The following is a 24,996-nucleotide window of genomic DNA, read 5'->3' as shown; positions in this document are numbered from 1 at the left end:
CCGTCCCTCTGTTTTGCCACATTGTCCCCAGTTGGACTGGACTCGGGGCTGCAGTGAGCCTGACTGCGAGAGAGGAAGATGGCCCAGGACACCCAGGCAAGTCAGGAGGAAGTCACTGCCCCTTTCCCCTGCTCTGTCTTTCAGCTGAAAATTGCCCTGGGCTGCAGGACAACCCCACTGCTGAAGCTGTTCTGTTGGGGATGGATTGAGGGATCTCCTTCCCCTTCCCTCTGCCATGGAGGAAAACACCATCCTCTCCTTGTCCTTCCTCCCCCGGGCACTGAGCTGTGGACAGAGACCAGGGAGAACAAATCCTTGCCACAGAACCTCGTGGAAGACGCATTTTGAGCAGCTTCACGACGCAAGAATCCACTGGGGAGGAAAAGCCCCAGAGATCCCACACGAGGAGGGGCTGCAAACCCAGCCCGGGGAGCTGAGAGGAGGAAAGACCCTCCCTGTGCTTGGAAGGCGGCCAGAACTTCAGCCAGAGCTCTGACCTGGGGGTCCAGCAGCATATTCACACCAAAGAGAAACCCTCATCCACCAGTGGGTGCACACGGGGAAATGGCCCTGAGCGTGAGGAATGTGGGAAGCGCTTCACTCAGAGCTCCACCCTGATCCTCCACCAGAAGATCCACGCAGGGAAATGGCTCTACAGGTGTTTGGAATGTGGGAAGAGCTTCAGTGACCGCTCTCACCACCCCAGCCACCAGAAGGTCCCCACTGGGGAATGGCCCTGTGAGTGTCCCAAGTGGGAAGAGCTTCAACTGGAGCTCCCACCTCATCACCCAGAGCAATGCCTTGACCTCACACCACTGGTCCCACGTGTAAGGGAAGCCCTGCAAGTGCCCTGACTGCGGGAAGAGCTTTGTCCAACTTTATCACCCATCAGAGGACAAATATTGGATGATCCATGGTGACCCCCATTGGGCAGAGACCCAGTGGTCTACACTGGAAAAAGATATGTTGGCCAATTTTCCTGCTGAACCACATTGGGCAGAGACCTGTTTACCCACATTCCAAGTGATCCACATTGGGAAGACATCTGGCTAGTTGATGTCCACATCCTCCTTGTTCCCCACAGGCACCCCAATGAATGCAGGAGAAGGAACATCCATTAGAATGCAGACCAACATTGGAAATTCATTGGGCAGAGCAGTCTTGTTGACTTGAAACCCCAAAAAATCTCACCAGCAGCCACCACTCATTTCTTCAGGAGGCATCAAGCAAAACTGGATGATCTTTGAGGTCTTTTGCAACCAAGAGGTCTTTTTAATTCAATTTTTCTAATTCCCTATGGCCCACAGGCATCTTCCACAGACAAGTGGTGATGGATTGGTGCAAACACCAAACTATTCAAATCAAAGGCTTAAAAAAGGGCTCTTCCCACCCAAACAGCCCAGCTACAGAGATACTCACAGGACACCAACACGCAAATCCTTCTGTTTGGGCCTTCGTTTTCTTTTGAGCCATTTTAATCTCTTACAAACAGATGAAATTGGGGCTAAAATAAAGGAATTAAACAAAGATCTTCAAACCCCAACTATTTCAATTTGATTTAAAGGAGAATTTGGGATTTAGGGGGATAATCCGGAGGATTTGGGGATTTTTATGGAGATTTGAGGTTGTTTTCCTCAAAAATAGGGCTGCTCATGCCAGGTGATTGGGGTGTGCCAACAGTATGTGTCCCTGTACTGGAGTACCTGAGCCCATCTCTTCTCCAGTAATTCCAGCTGGATGTTCCAGTACTGGGCCTGGGTGTTCCCATATGGGGTATCCCCTCAAAGTGCCCAAATCGCTGTTGAACTGCTGGAGCTGCTTTAGGTTATAGATGTTCTTGTCCATGAACCTCACCCACTCAGGGCCGTTCAGGAAGTGACTCTGGCCTTTTCCCATCCACGGGAACACCACTGTGCAGGCAAGGGGAGGCACCCCCCTATCCCCACCACCCCACATCAGGCTGGAAGCTCAGGGGGCCCTCTGGACTCCCCTTTCCAGCCCCCAGTCTGCCCCATTGCCACTGCAGCACCAGCTGCTGTGTGAGGGAGGCCCCCATTTGCTCCTGAGGGATGGACAGGGGGATTGGGTGTGGATCTCACTCCCCCTCAGAGCGCCAGGGAATCGCTGCAGAGATCAATGACGGGGGACGCGAAGGCTCCCACACTGGGAACCCTTTCCCCACTGTCCCACCTTTCCTTACGTGTCCTCTCAAACATCTTTCAGCTCCCCCTCCGCTCAACCCAGAGCCGGGGGGGCTCCCAGCACCACCAGTGCCACCAGCAGGGCCCCAGTTGCCGCCCCATGGCCGGGGCCGGGCCGGGAGCAGCAGCCCCAAAGCAGCCGCGCTGCGCTGGGAGCGCCAGTCCGGAGCGGTTTGGAGTGCGGGGCCATCAGCCGTGCCCGGGCAGGGCCGGGCCCCGTCTCAGCCGCCCCCTGCATGTGGGGACAGCTCAGGGCCCCCCGGCGCCCTCCCCGTGTTCCCTTCCCAAATTCCCTGGCAGGGAGCGCTGGGCTGGGGGCCACAGCTGGAGCCTCGGCTGAGCGCTGCGGGTCTGCGGGCACTGCCAGCACCGAGCGCTCTGCTGGGCTGGGCGCTGCCTGAGGGACTGGGCTGCAGCAAGGGGGGACACCCTGCTCCAGGGGCGATGTCCAGGGACCCTCAGAGGCCACTACCAACCCCCTCCGGCGGGCTGACCCCGACCGGGTGCAAGGTGCCACCAAAACTGCTTTGTCCCTGCCCTCTGCACACGGACAGGGGAGAGAAAATAAAAGGAAAGGCCCAGGAATTGAGATAAGCACCAGGAGGGATTGCTCCCCAAACACTGTCACAGGCAAAACAGACTCACCCTGGGGAAAGGACCTCAATTTATTACCAACCAAATCAGAGCAGGATAATGCACCTTGTTCCTCCTGCTGCTGCTCTGGGACAGAGGCTGGGAGTCCTTCCCCTGTCCCAGCGTGGGTCCCCACAGGTCCTTCCAGCAAAGCTGTTCCAGCGTGGGCTCCTCTGCCCAGGGATCCACAGGGCCCTGCACGGAGGCTGCTCCAGCACGGGCTTCCCATGGGCTCACATCCTTCATTTTGGGCATCCCCCCGTTCCAGCACAGGCTCCTCCAGGGGCTGCAGGCAGCTCCGGCACCTGGAGCAGCTCCTGGCCCTCCTTCTGCCCTGCCCTGGGAGTCTGCAGAGCTGTTCCTTTCACATGCTCCCACTCTGCTCTGCACCTGATTCCATCTGCACAAGAACTTTTTCCTTCTTGAATCCATTATCCCTGGGGTGTCACTGCCATCTCCTATGGGCTTAGCGTTGGTGAGTTGTGGATCTGTACAGAAGCTGTGCTGGCTTTGCTGGACATGGGGAAATTCCTGACAGCTTCTCATAAAAGCTACCCCCTGTAGCCCCCTCCTTCCAAAACCTGGCCACACACACCCAGTACACCTGGAACATGGATCAGCAGGCCTCGGCCCAGTGAGGGTCACAGTGAATCATCCAATGTGGGTCCTCTGATGGGTGATGAAGTTGGAGCAGCGGATGAAGACCTTCTCACAGTCAGGGCATTCTCAGGGTGTTGTGGGGTGTCCACAATGAGCCTCTGTGAACGACCTGCACTCCCAGAGCCCAGAGCAGGCTTGCTTAAACTGCTAACGAACAGTCTTTGTGTGGAGGTCCAAATCTGGTTTATTGCCATGAAGAGGGTCCAAGGACAGACGGCTGAGGAGAGAGTTTTATATGGGGGGGAAAAGAGGCAGATCCGAGGGTCAAGGGCCAATGGGAACTGAGTACAAGTGGCACAGAGGAGGGGCAGCAAACTGGGAACCAATGAGGTAACCAGGGGCAGAGCACCACAGTAAACCGGGACCACAGGGGACAAGAGAGGGGAGAACATTCTAGGGGCAGTACCTACAAAGAAAAGAGGGCAGTTGAACTGGGTGATACCAATAAAGCCTGTTGCATTAACATGAGCCTGGAAATGCCTATGGGTGAGACCACTGTATTCTGAGGGAGTCTCTCTTGGACCCTCGTCACCTCTGCCCTTCCAGGGCAATGGGGGGCCCCTGGGCCTCCACAGCACGGCTTCCCTTACAAGTGGGACTGTTGGTGTCGGGTCAAGCCAGAGCTGCTGGAGAAGCTCTTCCCACACTCCCCACACTCGTAGGGCCTCTCCCCGGTGTGGGTGCGCAGGTGCAGGGTGAGGTGGGAGTTGCGGTTGAAGCCCTTCCCACAGTCGGGGCAGCGGAAGGGCCTCTCGTCTGTGTGAATGCGCTGATGCAGGAGGAGATGGGAGCTGGTCCGAAATCTCTTTGCACACTCAGGACACTCATAGAGCCGTTGTCCACTGTGGATCTTCTGATGCTGGATCAGGTCAGACCTGGTGCTGAAGCTCTTCCCACACTCCCAACACTCAAAGGGCCGTACCCTGGAGTGCAGGCGCTGGTGGGTGAGGAGGTTGGAGCGGTCACTGAAGCTTTTCCCACATTCCCTGCAGTTGTAGGGCCGTTCCCCTGTGTGAATTACCCGATGGCGGATCAGACAGGAGCTCCGGCCAAAGCTCTTCCCACATTCCAAGCATTCATAGGGCCGTTCCCCAGTGTGGATCATCTGGTGCCGGAGGAGGTGGAAGCTCCGGCTGAAGCTCTTCCCACACTCCATGCATTTGTGGGACTTCTTCCCCACGTCACGCTCCTTCACCAGCTCTGAGCTCTGGCTGAAGCTCTGGCCACCTTCCTGGCACAGGGGGTCTCTTTCCTCCTTGGAGCACCCTGGGCTGGGCTTGCAGCCCCTCCTTGTGCGGGATCTCTGGGGCTTCTCTTCCCCATTGGCTTCCTGTGCTGTGGAGGTGCTCAAAACAGCCTCTTCCGCAATGCTCTGCCAGGGGGATTTCTCCTCCTTGATCTCTACCTTCAGCTCAGTGCCTGGGGGAGGAAGGACAAGGAGAGGATGGGATTTGCCTCCGCGCCAGAGGGAAGGGGAAGGAGATCCCCCCATCCATCCCTGGCAGGATGGTGTTGGCAGTGGGGCTGTCCTGCAGCTGGGGGCCATGCTGGGCTGGGAGATGGAACAGAAATGAGGGTGAAACGGGAAGTGACTTCCTCCTCACCTGCCTGGCTGTCCTGGAGCATCTTCCCCTTCCTTGCAGCCTCCTCCTCTATTCAGCCAACCCTTAGGAATGATGAATCCTGGTTTTGGGGGAAAACAATGTGTGAGTGTGCTGGTGGTTCCTCCTGCCCAAGTCCATCTCTAGAAGTCACCAAGTGTCTTGTGTCCATGAAAACCTCTGAAACACCACGATGCAGAAGAAAAACCCCCTCCAAAATATTAAGATTCAGCACAGGAGTCCTCCAAGATTCCCCCATCTCTGCTCTCTCCATTTCGGGGTCCTGGAGGTCTTCCCTCTCCTGGGTCCTGCTTAGGGTTGCTGGAAGTTTTAGCGGCCCTAGGGGTCCCTTCTCCTCCGAGTCTCTGTTTCGGCTGCTGGGGGTCCCAGGGCTCCCACTCTTCAGCCTCGCCCCACTCCCCGATGCCGGGGACGTCCCCCCTCCCAGTCACCCGATTCAGGGTGGACGGAATCCTGCCCTCCCGGTTAACTCTGTGCTTCCTCCTTTCTGCTCTCCCGGGGCTATTCCAAACACGCATCGCCCCCTCCGGTGTCCCACAGCAGGGACAGCCAGAACCGGCGTCCCCTGCCCCGGCCGGGCGATCTCCAGCTGGGTGCGAGACCCCGCATGCTGCCCCGGGATCGCCCCGAACAAAACGGGGGCGCCCCAGATATGCGGGCCCGCTCCCCTCCCTCCCTCCCCGGACACCTGCAGGCGCTCCGCGGGCCGGGAGGGCTGCGGGCACACGGCGCGGGGGGCACGCGAATTTCCTCCTCCTCTTCCTCTCCCGCTTTCTGCTGCTTGTTCTTCTTCTCCTCTGCAGATCAGACAGCTACAGCAGCTGACCTCCTGGCCCTGCTACATCAGCTCGAGGCAAGAACCAAAATGTACACCCCCTCCCTCCTCCTCGTCGTCTTTCAGCTTCTCCTCCTTTTCCGGCTCCTGCTCCTCCTCTTCCTCTTCCCTTGCGCTGCCATCGGCTGCGGGGCGGGGTCGGGACACGGTAAGAAGGGAGGAGGTGGTACCGGAGGTGGGTCAGCCCGAGCCGAGATGGGGAGAGCTGGGATTCGGGAGACGATGGGGACGGAGCGGACAGGGAGGATGAAGGGAGGTGGCACGGCGGGAAGGGGTTCCCAAAGGGGGTCCCTTCACGGCTCCCTTCCGTAATCTGAGGGGCTCCCTGCGGCTCTGGGGGAAGCGGATCCTCCCTGGGGGGCTCTGGGGGTTCCCCGCACCCAGCAGCCGAGAATGGGAAAGGGGGCCCCGGCACGGCCTCCTGAGCCCCCAGCCGGCTGTGGCGGGGCACACCATGACCCGTGTCCCTGCCCACAGAGCGGGGTGCCAGCGGACGGGACAGGCCAAGTGCCGCTTCCAGAACGGCACTCCAGAGCGGAGCTGGACAGGAGCAGCTCGGGCACTCCGAGCTGTACACACAGCTCTGCATCATCCCATGCTGATTCTTGTCTACGTCTCACCCAGCTCCGAGCTCTGGAAATTCTCTTCTTCCATCCGCATTCATCACCCACCAGCACCGGCACACGGGGAATAAATAGCCTTACAAATGTGAGGAATGTGGGAAAAGGGTTCCGAGCATCTCAGATCTCATGAAACATCAGTGGACGCACTTGGGAAAATCTCTCCCCAGCCCCCCCTCCTATCAGGCAACACTGTGATCTGAGAAACACTTGTTTAGGCCTTGGCCTTGACAAGCAGCCCCTGGGCTCAGCTCCTCTTGAGTTTATCACCAACATTGTTCCAGGGACTGGTGCTGTCCAACGAGCTCCAACAGCCTTGGAAACCTTTTTTTTGCCTGAGTAACATCCCAAATGGGATCATATTTTAGTTCTCAACCTTTCCCAGAAAGTCACCAGCCTGAGCTTGGGCCAGGATGGACAATGTCTGTGAATAAGGCCCATCCCTTGGGCCCTATAAACAGCAGCCCTGAGTGAGTGAGTTACAGTACAAGCTGGCTTTATTGGGCAATTTCACCCAGTCACACCTGCACCCTAAGCTGCAGACATCTCACTGCTCAGAGAACTGAGAGGTGTTAAGATCAGACCAATGAGCGGTTTAGACTGGGGCATTTTCAAACCCCCTGTATGAAGCTGGGTTCAAACAATAAAGCTCTCTCTACTATTGCCACTTGCAGCTCTGGAGTGTGTCTCTGTCTCTGAGCACTGGCTCCCCGTTGCCCCCTTGGAGCTCTGCTGGGCTGCAGCAGCTGCGACAGCGACCTCCGTGTGCTGGGGCCCCTGTGAGCTGGGAACTCTCCTGTTTGCTGCCCCCGGGGCACCCTGAATGGTGCTGGGCTGAGCCCCCCGCTCCTCCTCGAGGCTCTGCCCTGCTCCTGGTGGGAAGATTCGGGCCTGTGGGTATGTTCCTGTTGTGTTGTAATAAATTCTGTGTGAAGTTAGTGATTAAGTTTCAGATAAGTGCTGTTCAATTAAGTGCTATTGGGCCTTTAAGCCTAAACTGTTGAAATCCAGGCTCAGTTCTGCACAGGTGTCTACTCTGACCCTTGTGACTCAGCAGTGGGGTCTTCCATATTCCTTTCCATCCTTACCCTCTTCTGGTTTTCTTCCCCTCACCCCTTCCTCCCCCAGAACCTCCTGAGCTGCATAAATGGTTTTGGGTTTATTTCACTTTGGATTGATTGATTTTGGATTGTTGTTTCGTTTTTCTTGGTGTGCTTTAGCCAGGTAGTCTTCTCCTCCTCTATCCCTCCTTCTCCTCCCTTCTCCTCCTGGCCCAGGCCCAGCACCCACTGCCGGCTCCCTCTTCCCCCAAACCCACAGCATCCCACGGCAGGGGCAGGGATGGAGCTGGGGCAGGTCGGGCTGGGGCAGCGCTGGGCTCTCGGCCGCTCAGCTGCACTGCCAGGGCAGTGTGGGGGCCCAGGCTGGACGCCCTCCATCTTCCCCCTCCTCAAATTCCCCTCCTGGGGGGCGCTGAAGGTGAGGGGGGTTCGGGTGGGGTTCACGTGAGGAGTGTTGGGCACTGTGGGTCTGCCTGGCAACTGGTGAGGCATCGGCCACAGCCCTGCAGAACTGGGGGATACCCTGCAACCCCTTCAGGAACGGGGACCCCTGGGCCTCATCATTGCCAGCCTTCAGCTGTCTCATTTCAGACCCCATCCGACCCCTCCTAATCCCCATCCCACCCCTCCCAATTCACATGCCAGTTCTCCCAAATCCCCATCCCACCCCTCCCAATCCCTATCCCATCTGCCCCAGTCCATATCCCACCCCTCTGGATTCACATCCCACCCCTTCGTTCCCCTCCAGGGTTTGGAGCGCTGTGGGATTGAATACTTTTGGGGTGGTATTGAGTCATTTTGAGGTGGGATCAAGCCATTTTTGGCTGGGATGGAGACACTTTCAGTGGCATTGAGTGGTTTTGCGGTGATGGATAGAACCCCTCACCTTTTGGGGTGCAAAGTAATGGAGGAAACTCCTCCAAATTCCCTCAAAAATCCCAAATCCTCCTGAATATCCCCCAGACTAGAAATTACCCCCCCAGTCCCTGTAAAATGGTGGGGTTTTACACATCTCTGACAAGGTTCCTTATTTTTACCCAATTTTGGGTGTTTTTAAAGGACAGATCACAAGAAAATCAAGGCCAAAATTAAAGAATTTACATGTCAGCATTGTTTGAGTATCCGTGGGTTTGGGTTGGGTCGGATTGGGTTGGGTGGGTGAAAGAGCTTTTTTTTGGAGGGGTTCCCACAAAATTGTCTCCAAAATCTTGGTCTCTGCCAGTGCTGGATTACCATGTCTGTGACCAGCTTGACTCACCAGGTTGATTCAAGTCCCAGCATGGTCACCGTAGATAACACAATGTGGGTTCTCCAATGGGTGAGCTTGGAGCAGTGCACAAAGCTCTCCCTGCAGGCAGTGCACTCACAGGGCTTCCCTTACCTGTGGGACTCTTGGTGTTGGGTCAAGGCAGAGCTGCAGCAGCTCCTCCCACCCTGGGGACACTCACAGAGCCTCCTGCTGGTGTGGATGTTCGGGTGGCAGATCAGCTTGGAGCAGTCACTAAAGCTCTTTCCACACTCCCTGCACATGCAGGGCTGTTCCCCAGTGTGGGTGCTCTGGTGGCAGTCCAGGCAGGTGCCTCACCTGAAGCTCTCCCTGCATTCCAAGCGTATGTAGGGCTGTTCCCTAGCGTGGACACTGCTGGTAGATCAGATGGAAGAGGAGGCTGAATCTCTTTCTGCATTCCGAGTACGGGGGGTAGGGCCATTCCTCTTGCGGATCTTCTGTTGGCACATCAGGCTGAAGCTCTGGATAAAGCTCTTCCCACAGTCCAAACACTTCCAGGGCTGTTCCCTGTGTGGATCTTCTGGGGGCAGCCCAGGCTGGAGCTCTGAGTGAAGCTCTTCCCACATTCCTCACACTCATAGGGCCACGTGCATCCAGTGGTGAATGAGGAGGTTGGAGCTGTTGCTGAAGCTCTTCCCACATTCCAAGAAGCCCTTGTAGGATTTGTCCCCATCATGAAGCATCTGGTCAACCGCCAGGTCAGCTGCCTTCCCAACACAGGGTGGGTCTTTCCTCCTCAGAGCACCACGGGCTGGGTTTGCAGGTCCTCCTTGTGGGGGATCTCCATGGCTTTTCCTCCCTGTTGACTTCATGTGCTGTGGAGCCACTAAAAATGGCCTTTTTCTTAAGGTACTGCCACGGGGATCTGTTCTCTCTGGTCTCTGTCCACAGCCCCGTGCCGGGGGGAGGAAGGAACAAGCAGTAGAAAGAAAAAGGACAAGGAGAGAGAAGAAGGAAGAAGGTGAGAAAGGAGATTTGCCTCCATGCCGGAGGGAAGGGGAAGGAGATCCCCCCAGTCCATCCCTGGCAGGATGGCGTTGGCAGTGAGGCTGTCCTGCAGCGATGCTGGGCTGGGAGATGGAGCAGCAGAGAGGGGAAAGGGGCAGTGATTCCTCCTGCCCTGCCTGACTGTCCGGGAGTATCTTCCCCAGTCTTCCCCATCCAGCCAAGGCTTGGGAATGACAAATTCTGTTTTAGCTGAAAGAAATCAAGGTATGAGCTCGTTGGATTGGGGTTCTCCTACCCCAGTCCATCTCATGTATATCTGTATGGTCATCTTGTATATCTAAATGCCTCAGAAACATGAACACTCAGTGTCAAAAATCCTCACAGCAGTTCTCCCTTCCTAGTTGTCTCTTTCTGGGGCTCTGGAGGTGCCCCTTCACTGGGCTGCTGGGGCTCCCGTGGGTTCTGGGCTTCCCCTCTGCTTGGGTGCTGTTTAGAGATGTTTGAGGTGTCCCAGGGGTCCTTTGTCCCCTAACTCTCTTCTTAGGCATGTTTGGGGATCCCAGGGACCCCCGATAAGAAAAATGGGTCTTAATGTCTTCACAAAAGACTAGGTCTGAAATAACCAATCAGTTTCTGAAAGAATGTATGCAGAGGCCCTCAGGAACATCCAGCTGTATGACTTTGTTCTAGAACCCAGACAGTTTGAACTTCTGAGCTTTAGGGGAATCTGCAGTAGGTGGTTCGGGAAGGCTGTACCTCAGGCAATGGGGAAACAAAGACGGCAGTACGCGGCCAAAAGTTTAGGATAAAAGGAGGTTGCATCCTCCTTTTATGAGGGGAGTGCCCACACGGGTGTGCCCGAGCGGACTCTCTCCCTTTGTTCGGATAAGGTTGCAGTGCTCCTCCGTCTCCTTTGTGAGCACCGGCTCTTCACAGGGTGTGTGATTGTCCCTCGCACCCGTCTCCGGGCTGCCCGCTCTGCTCTCCCCTCTCCGCCCCAGGCTGCCGGCGGTGCTGCCTCCTCCGTGCCCCATTTCAGGGTGCCGGGGTTCCCCCCTCGGCTCTCCCAAACCGCGGTGTCCCCCACGGCCGGCTCTGTGCGATCGCCGCACGGCTGCGGGACCCCGCACTCCCCGGGACACCCCCAGAAAATCCCACCTGCAGGGGATGCCCCGGACACCCCAGAAAAACCCACCTGCAGGGGCTGCCCCGGACACCCCAGAAAATCCCACCTGCAGGGGCTGCCCCGGACACCCCCCAGAAAATCCCACCTGCAGGGGCTGCCCCGGACACCCCAGAAAATCCCACCTGCAGGGGCTGCCCCGGACACCCCAGAAAATCCCACCTGCAGGGGCTGCCCCGGGACGTTCAGGGCGAGCTCACCTGCAGAACGCTGCGGGGAAGGAGACGATGCTGCCGGGGGCGGTACAGTGAGCGGTGGACCCCCGAGCTTCCTCCTCCTCCTCCGTTTTCATCCCCCCTCTTACTTCTTGCTCCTCCTGGTCTTGCTCCTGCTCCTCCTCTTCCTCCCCCGCTCTGCGCCACGGCCGCCCTAAGCTAACCCTAACCCCACGACAGCACCGGCTACGGAATGGGGTGACCCCCTCAACCCTCCAAACACCTCCACAGGGATTGACCGGGAGCCTGGGAACTCCCCTCCCCAGTGTGGATCCGCCTCCCTCCTGCCGAGCCCGGAGGAGCAGCTCCGAGGCGCAAGTGATGGAGGACAGCCGGGGATCCCCATAGGAACCTCTTTCCCGTTGCCCACCTCCCCTTATCCCCCATCTCCCACCCTTTCCTGACGTCCCTCCAAACTCCAGCTACCTCTCACCACGGTTTAGGGGTGACCGACCTCACATCTACCTCACAATGGGGTTCCACGCCCCGTTATTCCAACGCTTCTCCCGCTTTTCCACCGTTACCCCTTCCCGCCCGCAGTCATGGAGGCTCCCCATGCCACCAGCACTCCCAGTGCGGCCCCAGCACTCCCAGTACGGCCCCAGCATTCCCAGTGCGGCCTCAGCACTCCCAGTACGGCCCCAGCACTCCCAGTGCGGCCCCAGCATTCCCAGTGCGGCCCCAGCACTCCCAGTACGGCCCCAGCATTCCCAGTACGGCTCCAGCACTCCCAGTGCGGCCCCAGCACTCCCAGTGCGGCCCCAGCATTCCCAGTACGGCCCCAGCACTCCCAGTGCGGCCCCAGCACTCACAGTGCGGCTCCAGCACTCCCAGTGCGGCCCCAGCATTCCCAGTACGGCCCCAGCTCCCCGCATGCCCCATCCCCAGCGCCGGGCTCTCCAAGGGGCCCCACTCCAAGGGTCAGAACCGTGTGTTCACTTCTGGAACCGGGAATACCTAAGAATCCACTCAAGACTGGGGGATACCACAAAACAACCTGCTACTTGGGGGCTTATTCTGAAAGCTCTCAGGAAAAAGATCCTTCCTTCCTTCCTTCCTTCCTTCCTTCCTTCCTTCCTTCCTTCCTTCCTTCCTTCCTTCCTTCCTTCCTTCCTTCCTTCCTTCCTTCCTTCCTTCCTTCCTTCCTTCCTTCCTTCCTTCCTTCCTTCCTTCCTTCCTTCCTTCCTTCCTTCCTTCCTTCCTTCCTTCCTTCCTTCCTTCCTTCCTTCCTTCCTTCCTTCCTTCCTTCCTTCCTTCCTTCCTTCCTGCCTTCCTTCCTTCCTTCCTTCCCTTCCTTCCCTTCCTTCCTTCCTTCCCTTCCTTCCTTCCTTCCCTTCCTTCCTTCCCTTCCTTCCTTCCCTTCCTTCCTTCCCTTCCTTCCTTCCCTTCCTTCCCTTCCCTTCCTTCCCTTCCCTTCCTTCCTTCCCTTCCTTCCCTTCCCTTCCTTCCCTTCCCTCCCTTCCCTTCCCTTCCTTCCCTTCCTTCCCTTCCTTCCTTCCCTTCCTTCCCTTCCTTCCCTTCCTTCTCTTCCTTCTCTTCCTTCTCTTCCTTCTCTTCTTTCTCCTGTTCCTTCAAGTTTCTTCCTTCTCTTTGTTCCTTTTTCTCCTCCTCCTTTATCTTTTTTTCTTCTTTTCCTTCTCCCTCTCCTGCTTCTCTCCTCACCACTTTTTTTACATGTTCCTTCCTCTTTGTTCTACTTCCTCCTTCTCCTTGCCTCATTGCTCATTTCTCTAATTTTTCGTTTTCTTTTTCTTTTTTCCATCCTCTCTCTCTTCCTTCTCTTTGTTCTTTCCTTTCCTTCTTCCTCCGTCCCTCCCCAGACAATTAGCTGTGGATGGTGACGGAAGGGGACAAATTCCCACAGCAGAACCTTGTGGAAGAGGCCGTTTTGAGCAGCTTCATGGCTCAGGAATCCAACAGGGAGGAAAACCCTGGAGATTTCCCATGAGGAAGGGCTGCATGCAAACCCAGCCCAGGAGCTCTGAGGAGGAAAGACCCTCCCTGTGCTAGGAAGGCAGCCAGAGCTTCGGCCAGAGCTCAGAGCTGGGGGTCCAGCAGCAGCTTCATGATAGAGAGAAGCCCTACAAGTGCTTGGAGTGTGGGAAGAGCTGCAGCTGGAGCTCCCACCTCATCCACCCATCCATGCTGCGAACGGCCCTACGCATGTGGGGAATGTGGGAAGAGCTTCAATGACGTCTCCATCTTGGCCTCCCACCAGCAGCTGCACACTGGGGAACGTCCCTACAATAATGGATAATGTGGGGAGACTCTCCTCCAGGCAAGCTCCTCACCCACCAGAGCCTGCCCACGGTGGAATGGCCCTTCAAGTGCCCTGACTGTGGAAAGAGCTTTGTCCACAGTCCCACCTGGTCATCCACTGGCACTTCCACAGCGGGGAAAAGCCTTATGAGTGTCCTGAGTGTGGGAAGAGGTTTTGAGCAGCTCAATTCTCATCAGACATCAACAGACACACATGGAGGAGAGACCTTATGAGTATCCTGACTATGGCAAGAGGTTTTGGAACAGCTCACATCTCATCAGGCATCAGGAGGCACACACCAGGGAGAGGCCCTGCGAGTGTCCCAAATGTAGGAAAAGATTCAGCTTTGCTTTGATGAGACACCAACAGACCCACCAGTAAGGGAAGCCCTACAAATCAAATGCCATGACTATACAGGAAGAGCATGAGTTGAAACTCTGAGCTCATCACCCACCAGCACCTGCACACGGGGGAGAAACCATACAAGTGCTTGGAATGCGGGAAGAGCTTCAGCTGGAGTTCCACGAGCACTTGGGAGCAGCCCTACAGCTGTGGGGAATGCAGGAAGGGCTTTAGCTGGAGCTCTTGCCTGATTTGCTACCAGAGGATCCACACAGGAGAACCACCCAGTGTGAGGAATGTGGGAAGAGTTTCACTGATGTCTCCAGCCTCATCACCCAGCAGTGCCTGCACACTGGGGAATGGCCCTACAAGTGTCAGGAATGTTGGGAAGGACGAAAGTTTGACAAGAAAGTCTCACAGATATGTATGCTTGGCAGAAAGATTTTTAAATATAGAGTCAGAAGGGATAGAGATGGAAGCAAGTTTTGATATAAAAGAAAATTGCTGAGTCAGTCCTACTGGATAACCAAGAAGGCAAAGGGTGTGTTAGTTAGAAGGGGTTTTTATGGCTTAGAGCAAAGGATAAACCCACCTCAAACAAGATGTTTTTACCAAGCAGAAAGATAGCACAGGCAAACAAGTCAGCAAAGTTGCAAGTAGAAAAAAGGTCTCAGAATTTTCCACTGCAAGAAAACTGAAAAATAACTTCTAGCTTAAACTGTAATGTACTAATTTTTAGTGACTGGAGAATAGTAACATGAATATGGTAATTATAGTAGTTATGATAGGCTATGGGTAATAGTTAAGGTATAGATTGGTTCTGCTGTGTTAAGATGCTCAGCAAAGAGAAGTATATAATGCAATGTAACCAAAACCAAAGGGTCTCCAGGCCTGCCTGCAGCTGGAGCTGACAGCTGTAGGCACAGCTCTGTCACCCACGACCCTGCACTGCTGTAACCTCTTGGATACAATAAACTGCATTTTGGAGACTGTCTGGAGTCCCACATCCCTCATTTAGGCTCTTACAAGAAGAGCCGTAGCATCCCCCACTACCTGATCTGCCACCAGAAGATCCATGCTGGGGAGCAGCCTTACAGGTGTCCCTAGTGTGGGAAGAGGTTTCAGAATGGCTCAGATCTCATCAGGGGATGCATAGGGGATGCACACAGAGCAGAGGCCCTTCTGCTGTACCAGCTGTAGGAAGAGCTTCAACTATAGCTCCAGTCTCATCAGCCACAAAGACATTCAGAGCTGGCTGAAACCCTGTGAGTGCTGGGAGTATGGGAGGAGCTTCTGCAGCTCTGCCTTGACCTCACACTGCGCCCATCGCAAAGGAAGCCCTTGTGAGTGCCCCAGGGGGGAAGAGCTTTGGTTATTGGTCCAACTTCTTCCCCCACTGGAGGACACACACTGGATGATCCACAGTGACCCACATTGTGCAGAGACCTGATGAGCCATGCATATGCAGAGCTGGGATGCATTCAAGAAGCAGCTGGTTTTTTGAGGCCTGTGATGAACAGGCATAATTTGAGGACTGGGATGTTCCCCAAGTGACCACCAGAGACCCTTAAATGACCCCCAACTCTAATGTAAATGAGTTCCAATAAGTGATTTAAATATGTAAAAGAATTTGAGAGGAATGTTTAGCATATATGTATGAGTTTGGAAAATATATTAATATATATTAGTTATATCAATACAAACAAATGTGAGAGGTAGCTGAGTGTGTGTGATACGGGAGTCATACCTGCACACACCCAGCACTGAAATAAATATGCTTTCTAATAGTGAAATTACAGAGTTAAAGATTTTAGTTGCTTCTGAAATGTTTCCGTGACATTTTCTTGTCATCCAGCCCCACCCCGTGCACAATCCCTAGCTCCAAACAGGCGCTGGCACTCCCTGCCCCACACAGCACTGGGAGCTCCAGTGCTTGAGGGGTATCCTTATTCCTCGGAAGAATCTCCACATTCCTCTCCCCCTGCAAACTGGATACGTCAGGAGACTCTGCAGTTAAAATGTGGGATGGGGCTGTTACAGCCTGAAGGCCTGCACTGTCAGTCTCAGCAGCTTTGGATAACTTATCACTTGGTTGTTCCTTTATCCCGGTATTTTAACAGATCTCCTGTATCTTATCTAACTGTCATTTAATGCCAAAAACAGCAGAAACCTCCTTCTTCATTTACCGCTGGCATGTTTGCAAACAGGGCATTGTTGGAGTTGTTTGACCCCATTCAGGCAGAGCATCCGGGTACCGGACTCCCACGGGATGTCCCTGCCCACTGTCCCACCCCCAATTTTCCTCATTCTCCCATTCATTTCCCATCGTCCCTTCAATCCGCTGCTCCCCCTGCAGCTTAGCTTCAGGGTGTTCCCACCCCCCCACCCTGTCCCCACTTGGTTCGGGGCTGCCACCTCCTCCACTGAACTTGGGGGTTTGATGTGCCCCTTTCACTGACTTCCGTGGATTCCACATCCCTCCCACTCCATTTACGGGTCCCAGACCAAACTTTCCACCTCTTTCCCATCGCCCTCAGATCCCCAGCCCACCATACCCCGCTCTGGGCGTGGGGAGATTCCACCCCACCCTTTTCCCATCCTGTCCTCACTGTTTCCCATCGTCCCCCTCCCTGCTTCCCACCCTTCTGTTGCAGTCATCTTTTATGAAAAATCCTTTCCTTAGGATTTTTCCTCCTGAGAAGCTGAGACGCCTCAGGAACAAAATGTTAACAATGGTTATCTGCTGCTGTGGAATGCAACAGGTGGATCTGTGATTGGCCCATGTTAGTTGCTTCTAATTAATGGCCAATCACAGTGAGCTGAGGCCTTTGTTATCATTCTTTCTTTTTCTATTCTTAGCTAGCCTTCTGATGAAATCTTTTCTTCTATTCTTTTAATATAGTTTCGATGTAATATATATCATAAAATAGTAAGTCAAGCCTTCTGAAACATGGAGTCAGATCCTCGTCTCTTCCCTCATCCTAAGACCCCTGTGAACATGGTCACACCCTTCCACCCCCATCCCCTTTCCCCGAGCGCTCCGGGCCCACAGCCAGGGGTGCTCCCAGAACCACCAGTGTCCCCAGCAAGGCCCCAGCTGTCCCCAGCAGGGCCCCGGCTGTCCCCAGCTGTCCCCAGCTGTCCGATCCCCAGTGCTGGGTGCCAGCCTCAAGTGCAGCCGCCTGTGCAGCGGGGGGGGGGGGCGCGGGCGGGTCCCAAAGCGGCCCCGGGAGCACCAGGCCCGGACCCACGCTGAGCACCGGCCATGCCCGGGCCCTGAGGGGACGGCGCGGATGGGCCCGGCCTGGGCGCCCCCACCTCCCCCCACCCCAAATTCCCCTGTCGGGGGGCGCTGGGGCCCAGGGGGCTGCGGGTGGGCAGCGCTGGGGCCGAGGGGGCTGCGGGTGGGCAGCGCTGAGGCTGAGGGGGCTGGGGCTGAGGGGACTGCGGGCGGGCAGCGCTGGGGCTGAGGGGGCTTGCAGGTGGGCAGCGCTGGGGCTGCGGGCGGGCAGCGCTGGGGCTGAGGGGGGCTGCAGGTGGGCAGCGCTGGGGCTGAGGGGGGCTGGGGCTGAGGGGGTTTGCAGGTGGGCAGCGCTGGGGCTGAGGGGGCTGCGGGTGGGCAGCGCTGGGGCCGAGGGGGCTGCGGGTGGGCAGCACTGGGCTGAGGGGGTTTGCAGGTGGGCAACGCTGGGGCTGAGGGAGTTTGCAGGTGGGCAGTGCTGGGGCTGCAGGCAGGCAGCGCTGGGGCTGAGGGGGCTGGGGCTGAGGGGGTTTGCAGGTGGGCAGCGCTGGGGCTGTGGGTGGGCAGCGCTGGGGCTGAGGGGGCTTGCAGGTGGGCAGCGCTGGGGCTGTGGGTGGGCAGCGCTGGGGCTGAGGGGGTTTGCAGGTGGGCAGTGCTGGGGCTGCGGGCGGGCAGCGCTGGGGCTGAGGGGGTTTGCAGGTGGGCAGCGCTGGGGCCGAGCGGGGCCGCCTGGCACGGGGGCTCATCGTGGGCTGAGCGCTGCCGCAGGGCCGGGGCTGCAGCGAGGGGGACGCGCTCTGCTCCAGGGGGAGCCCTGCAATAAGGGGACCCCCACAAGCTGGTTATAACCCCTCGGCCACCGGAGGAACCACGGGGTCACCCCAACCTCCCAAAATGAGGGCAAGGGGGCTCCACAAGCCATTTATAACCCTGAAAATCGTCAGAAAACAGCAAGATCCTCTCCAAAATAGGATCACCTCATCCTCCCATAATGAGGGGGCATCACCCCAGCCCCCAAGAATAGCGGGGAGTTACCTCAACACCTGAAAATAAGCAGTATATTCCCAAAAGCCGTTCATAATACTTCAAAACCAGCAAAATGCAACATGGTCCTCCCATAATGGGCTCCCTGTTCCAAGTGGAGGAGCTGTGGAGCCCCTTTTCCAAGTGCCAGAACCACGTCTCCCCCCTCTCCCACCACCCCCAGGATTCTGGGTACCCCAAAAACTCGCTCAGGAAGGGGGGTGCCCAAAAAATCCTCTCAGGAATGGGGAATATCTCAAAATCTCTTCAGGAATGGCAGATACCCCAAAACCTCCACAGATTTGGGGGATACCCTGAAAGACCCTTGGGGACATGGTCCCCCCATCCTTAACATCCCCTATCTTTCGCAATCTTATTCCAGATCCCTTCCTAGCCCTCCAAAAATTCATTCCAGCCCCTAACCTGCATCCCACCAATCCCAATCTCAATCCCAATCCCGCCCCTCCCAGATATGAAGATCCCCTTTCCAAGCCCTATTTTCTCCATCCCATCCCACTCCACCCCAAACCCCATTCCCACCCTCCCAATTCACATCCCATCTCTCCCAATCCCCATCACACCCCTCCTGGAGGTATTGAGGGTGCTGTGGGATCACATGATTTTTGGGGTGGAATTGAGACATTTTGAGGTGGAATCATGCCCTTAAGGGGTGGGACTGAGCTATTTTAAATTGGGATTTAGCCATTTTCTGCAGGACTGAGCAATTCTGATGTAACAGACTGATCCCTCTTGGATTTGGACTGCAAAACAATGGAGAAAACTCTCCCACATTTCTCCAAATATGCCCTAGAACCCCAAAATTTCAGTAAATGTTGGCAGTTCAGAAGTTTTATTCAATTTTTTTACCCCAACCTTGGGTGTTTACGAATCAAAAGAAAATCAAGGCCAAAATAAAAAGATTTACGTGTCAGCATTGTGTGAGTGTCCATGGAGTTGGCCTGGGTGGGTGGAAGAGCCTTTTTAAGAGGGGTCTCTACCCTATTGTGTTCAAAATTTTGGTCTTTGCCCCAGTCCATCACCATTTGGCTGTGCAAGACACCCATGGGCCAGAGAGAATTAGAATCGTGGAATTATTTAGGTTGGAAAAGACCCTAAAGATCATCCAGTGTTGCTTGATACCAGAGGAAGAAATTATTGGATGGAGCAGATGAGATTTTTTGGGGTCTAAAGTCAACAAATCCACTCTTCCCAATGAATTTCCACCATCAGTCTGTGTCCCAGTGGATGTTCTTACCCCTGTGCTCATCCAGGTGCCTATGGGGAACCCGAAGGATGTGGAGACCACAAGCCAGATGCCTTCCAATGTGGATCACCAGGAACATGGGTCACCCCATGCTCTGCCCAGCACGGATCCTCCAATGCTCTTCCCGCAGTTGGAGCGCTCGTAGGGCTTCTCTTACCAGTGGGTCCGCTGGTGTGAGGCCAAAGCAGAGCTCTGGGAGAAGCCCTTCCCACATTCCCCACACGTGTAGGGCCGTTCCCCAGTGTGGACGCGCCAGTGCTTGACCAGGTCAGAGCTGCGGATGAAACCCTTCCCGCAGTCCGAGCAGCGGAAGGGCCTCTCCCCCGCGTGCATCCGCTGATGCAGGAGGAGATCGGAGCTGCTCTGAAACCTCTTCCCACACTCATGGCACTCGTGGGGCCGCTCCCCAGTGTGGACGCGTTGGTGCATGACGAGGCTGAAGCTGCGGTTGAAGCTCTTCCCACACTCCAAGCAGTTATAGGGCCGTTCCCCGGTGTGCAGCCGGCGGTGGCTGATGAGGTGGGAGCTCTGGATAAAGCCCTTCCCACACTCCAAGCAAACGTGTGGCCGCTCCCCAGTGTGGAAGCGCTGGTGGTATGTGAGGCTGGACCTCTTGCTGAAGTTCTTTCCACATTCCAAGCACTTGTAGGGGCGCTCCCCTGTGTGAAGGCGCTGGTGGACCACCAGGTCAGAGCTCTGGCTGAAGCTCTTCCCACACTCCCCACACGTGTAGGGCCGTTCCCCAGTGTGGATCCTCTGGTGCCGGATCAGGTGGGAGCTCCAGCTGAAGCTCTTCCCACACTCCAAGCACTTGTAGGGCTTCTCCCTGTCAGGAAGCTGCTCATGGATCACCAGCTCTGAGCTCTGGCTGAAGCTCTGGCTGCCTTCCCGGCTCAGGGTGGGTCTTTCCTCCTCAGAGCTCCCTGGGCTGGGTTTGAAGCTGCACCTCATGGGGGATCTCCGGGGCTTTACCTCCTTGCTGACTTCCTGTGCTGTGGAGCTGCTTAAAGCAGCCTCTTCCACGAGGTTCCGACATGGGGATTTGTCTTCCCTGGCCTCTGTGTGCAGGTCATTCCCTGGGGGAGGAGGAAAGAAGGAGAGGAAGGAAGAAGGAATGAGTGAACAAGGAGAGGAGGGATCGAGGAGAGATAGGAAGGAAGGAAGAAAGAGCAGAACAGGGAGAGGAAGGAAGTGAGGAAGGCAGAAGAAGGAAGAAGAGGAGGAAGAAAAAAGGAGGAGGAAAGAGATAAAGAAATGGAAGAAGGAGAAAGGAGAAGAAGAAATGAGGAAAAGGAAGTAAGAGGAAGGAGCACGAAGAAAAAGGAGGAAGGAAAGACAGGAAAGAGAAGGAACAGGGAAAAGAAGAAAGAAGAAGGAACAAGGAGAGGAAGGAAAAAACAGAAGAAAAGGGAGGGGGGGAAAAGGAGAAGGGAGAAGGAAGACGGAGAGGAAGGAGATCTGCCTCTGTGCCAGAGGGAAGGGGAAGGACATCCCCCCAAATTCATACCCAGCAGGACAGCTGGGGTTGTCCTGCAGCCAAGGGCAATGCCAGGCTGGGAGACGAGGCAAAAGAGAGAGGGAAAGGGGCAATGATTTCCTCCTCACTTGCTTGGGTGTCCCAGAGCATCTTCCTCTTCCTCGCAGTCTCCTCCTCCATCTGGCCAAAGTTAGGGAATGATAAGTCCTGGTTTTGGCAGAAAAAACAAGATGTGAGTGTGCTGGATTGGAGATTCCTCCTGCCCAAGTCCATCTCTAGAAGTCACTGGGCATCTTGTCTCTAAAAAAGTCCCTAAAACACGAAGACACAGGCCTCCAAACACCAAGATTCAGCTGAAACCCACTCTAAAATAGAAAATTCAGCCCAAAAAACTACAAACAGCCAAGATTTAGCCCAAAACCCAATAAAAACAAAAAGATCTACCCCCCAAAAACTTCAAAATGTCAAGATTCTGCCAGAGAAAAATCTCCCAGGAGATTTTTCTGTCTCTCTGGTCTCTCCACTTTGGTGTCGCAATGGTCCCCGTTCTCCAGGCTGCTGGGGTTCCTCCATGTATTGGGGATCCTTATTCTAGGATGCCAAGGGTCCCGAGAATCCCAGAGGCCTCCCCACTTTGAGGCTCTGGTGCTCGCTCTTCTCTGGGCTGCTGGGGGTCCCGTGTGTCGTGTCCCCCCCTCCGCCGTGGTCCCCCTGCTTAGGGACACCAAGGATTTTGGAAGCCCTGTGCGTGTTTTCTCCTCTCACTATCTGCTTCAACATGCTGGGCGTTCCTGAATTTCCCCCACCCTGGGTTTCCCACTTTGGCGTTCCTTGGGGAGCCGTCTCCAACCTATCCCCCCTCTCCGGGTCCGCCGTTTCTGGTTCCCGAGGGTTTTCCCTCTCCAGGCTTCTCCCTCTCCGTGCCCGACCCCTCTCCAGGCGGCCGGAGATCCCGCAGCTCCAGTGCGGCCTCTCTCCGGGGCTCCTCCCCACAGCTCGGCTCTTTGGAAGGGCCCCCAGAACCGGAGGGCCATCCCCGCCAGCACCGGGCCATGGCCATGAGGGCGGGCTGGCCATGCAGGCGGCGGCCCCGAGCATAAACCTGCACTGCGGGCTGGCCATGGAGGCGGCGGGCCGGAGCACAAACCCGCACCGCGGGCTGGCCATGGAGGCGGCGGGCCAGAGCACAAACCCGCACCGCGGGTTGGCCATGGAGGCGGCGGGCCGAGCACAAACCCGCACCGCGGGCTGGCCATGGAGGCGGCGGGCCCGAGCACAAACCCGCACCGCGGGCCGGCAGTGAAGGCGGCGGGCCGGAGCACAAACCCGCACCGCGGGCTGGCCATGGAGGCGGCGGGCCCGAGCACAAACCCGCACCGCGGCTCCGGGAACGCGGCATGCCCCGGCCCCGCCGCCGGGACGGCTCCAAACAAACCCCCCCTCCGCACACCCTCACCGTCCTCCCAAGGGGCATTTCCGGCTCAGCGTTGGATTCCCCGAAGATCCCAAATCCCCCTCCCAAAAAAACTCTACCAGGAGCCCCACGAGCCGCCCTCCCCCGTCACCTGCGGGATGCGGAGGGCAGGACCGACGCTCCCAGGGCGCCGGGGCTGCAGTTACAGCGAGCTGTGCGCTCGTGGCTCCTCCTTTTCCTGCCCCTCTTCCCTTCCTCTTTCCCGCCTCCTCCTGCTCCGGCTGCTTCTTTATCTGCTGAATCCTTGCTGTTCCTTGTCGTCCGTCTTGCGTCCTCCCCCTGCTTCTCCTTGGTCATCCTGTGAAAAACGCCAATCACTTGTTTTTAAAATTTTTAAAAGTTTAAGAGTAATAAAATGGTTAAAAAGAATAGTAACACAATTAGAGTAATAACAATTTGGACAAATTTAATTAGGACAATATGAGACAATAAAAGCAGTAACCCAGAAACAGCCTCAGCTGGTGCCTCCCAGGAGGGACTCCCAGCAAAGAACAGCTTGGCTTTATCCTCTCACAGTCCAAGTGTGGCCCAGTCTCAGCTCTTGCTCCTGCAGTGTCTCTCAGTGTCCCTTCCTGAGCTGCACCACAGGCCCTGAGCCCTTTTTTGTGCCAAGTCAACAGTTCATGGCCTCTTGTGTCTCTGCACTCCCCCCAGAGTTCAGCCTGCAGCTCCACTGCTCCTGCCCCTGAGGCACCTGCACCAGGTGTGCTCACAACCCTGCAGGGTTTCCTGGTGCCCAGGGGACACTGTGACACTGCAGGGCATCACGGAAACAAGGGAACTGTACTGGGTTTTCATGGCCAGCTTTTGGTACTGGGAGCAGGGGGCTACAGCAGTGGCTAATGTGAGAAGCTGCCAGAATCTTCTCCCACATCTAGGAGAGACAATGCCAGCCAGCTCCAGGATGGATCTGCTGCTGGCCAAGGATGACCCCATCAGAGATGGTAATGATAATATATTTAAGAAGGAAAAAAACCAAAAACCTTCTTGTACAAATGGAATTGGGTGCAGCGAAGAGCAGAATGAGAGTATGTGAGAGGAACAGCTCTACAGACACCAAGGTCAGTGGAAAAGGAGGGTCAGGAGCTGCTCCAGGTGCTAGAACAGGGATTGCATGCCCAAAAGAGGGCTGTGAACCTGTGGGAGGCCCATACTGGAGCAGGTGGATGCTTTCAAAAGGATGTGATGACTTGGGAAGCCCGTGCTGCAGCAGACACCCTGCAAGGACAGCAAACCTGCAGAGAGAAGAGCCCACAGTGGGACAGCTTTGCTGGAAGGACTTGCGGCTCTAGGGGGGACCCATGCTGGGGCAGAGGAAGGACTCAGACTTCTTTCCCTAAACAGCAGTAGGAACAAGGTGTGATGAGCTGACCATGACCCCCATTCCCATCTCCCTGCACTGCTGCAGGAAGGAGGGAGAGCCCAGGAAGGAGGGTGGGATAGGGAGGCGGTGTTTTTAGGGTTTATTTTATTTCTCATTATCCTGCTCTGATTTGGTTTGTAATAAATTCAGTTCCTAGTTCCAGGCTGTCTGTTTTGACCATAACTGTGGTCGGTGAGGGATCTCTTCTGGTCCTTATCTCAACTCTTGGGCCTTTATTTTTATTTTCTCTCCCGTGTCCAGATGTGGAGAGCAAGGACAGAGTAGTTTTGGTGGCACCCAGCATCCAGCCAGGGTCAACCCACCAAATCCTACACGGTCCAGGACTGCAGGAAAAGCTTTGGAAGAAGCTTCAAACTCATCAAGCACCAGTTGATCCATACTGGGGAGACCCTCTGGATGCCACAACTATGAGAAGGGCTTCACTGTGAGCCCAAAGTTCCTGGAACACCTCTAGGACCCATCCGGAGGAGGTCTCTACAAGTCCTCTGGCCCCAGGAAGAGGCATGAGGAGTTAAGGTCCTGCCAGAACTATCATCTGAAGTAGCAGGTGGTGACAGGCCTTGAGCCCAGGGCCCCAGGAGCACCTGAGGCTTTCCAGCTAGACTCCGCTGAGCCCCAGGAAGGGGCTTACACAGCCTCTCATCCTGCCTCCAAAATCCCCTGGGATCCCCCAGCCATCTCTGCATCCCCCCCTCCAAGATCTCGGCTCCTGAGATGAGCACAAAGGAGTGGAAGTCTCCGACTAAGGACGCCGTAAACCCCAAAATTTTATCTCCATTCACCAATTTTCTGTTTTCCTCTGCTTTTCCCATTTCCGTGTCCTGTCACAGCGGGTGAGAGCAGCCGAGAGCCCAGCGCTGCCGATCCAGACCTGCCCCAGCTCCATCCCTGCTCCTCCCGCGGAACAGAAGGGGCTTTGGGGGGAAGGGTAGCGCTGGTTGTGGGAGGAGGAGGAGAAGGAATGGAGGAGGAAGGATGAAGAAGGAGCAGGATAAGGAAGGGAGGTAAGAGGAGAAGGAGCTGGGAGTACAGAGGACGAGGAGGAGGAGAAGAAGCGGAGGTAGGAGGAGCAGGAAGCGGAAAAGAGTGAAATGTCCGTGGGGAGCGCTCGGTGTGTGCGCGGCCGCTCCCCTCGGGAGCATTGCCAGCTCACCTACATCCCGCAGGTGACTGGGGACGGGGAGACCGCCCCAGATATCTTGGGGGGACGGGGTGTGTGTTCCTGGGACCATTTGTTTCTGGAGGGAGGCGAGATATTTCAAGTT

General features: G+C 56.0%; 1 pseudogene; it reads right to left on the bottom strand.

Moving 5' to 3' along the window:
* Positions 1-2,855: 2,855 nt before the first annotated feature.
* The window catches only part of LOC131093457 (zinc finger protein 345-like), a 77,918-nt pseudogene continuing 55,777 nt past the window's right edge, over positions 2,856-24,996 (bottom strand).

This window comes from Melospiza georgiana, chromosome 25 (assembly GCF_028018845.1).
Source record: "Melospiza georgiana isolate bMelGeo1 chromosome 25, bMelGeo1.pri, whole genome shotgun sequence".
NCBI classification, from domain to species: Eukaryota; Metazoa; Chordata; class Aves; order Passeriformes; family Passerellidae; genus Melospiza; species Melospiza georgiana.
This window is presented reverse-complemented; position numbering and strand designations above follow the sequence as displayed.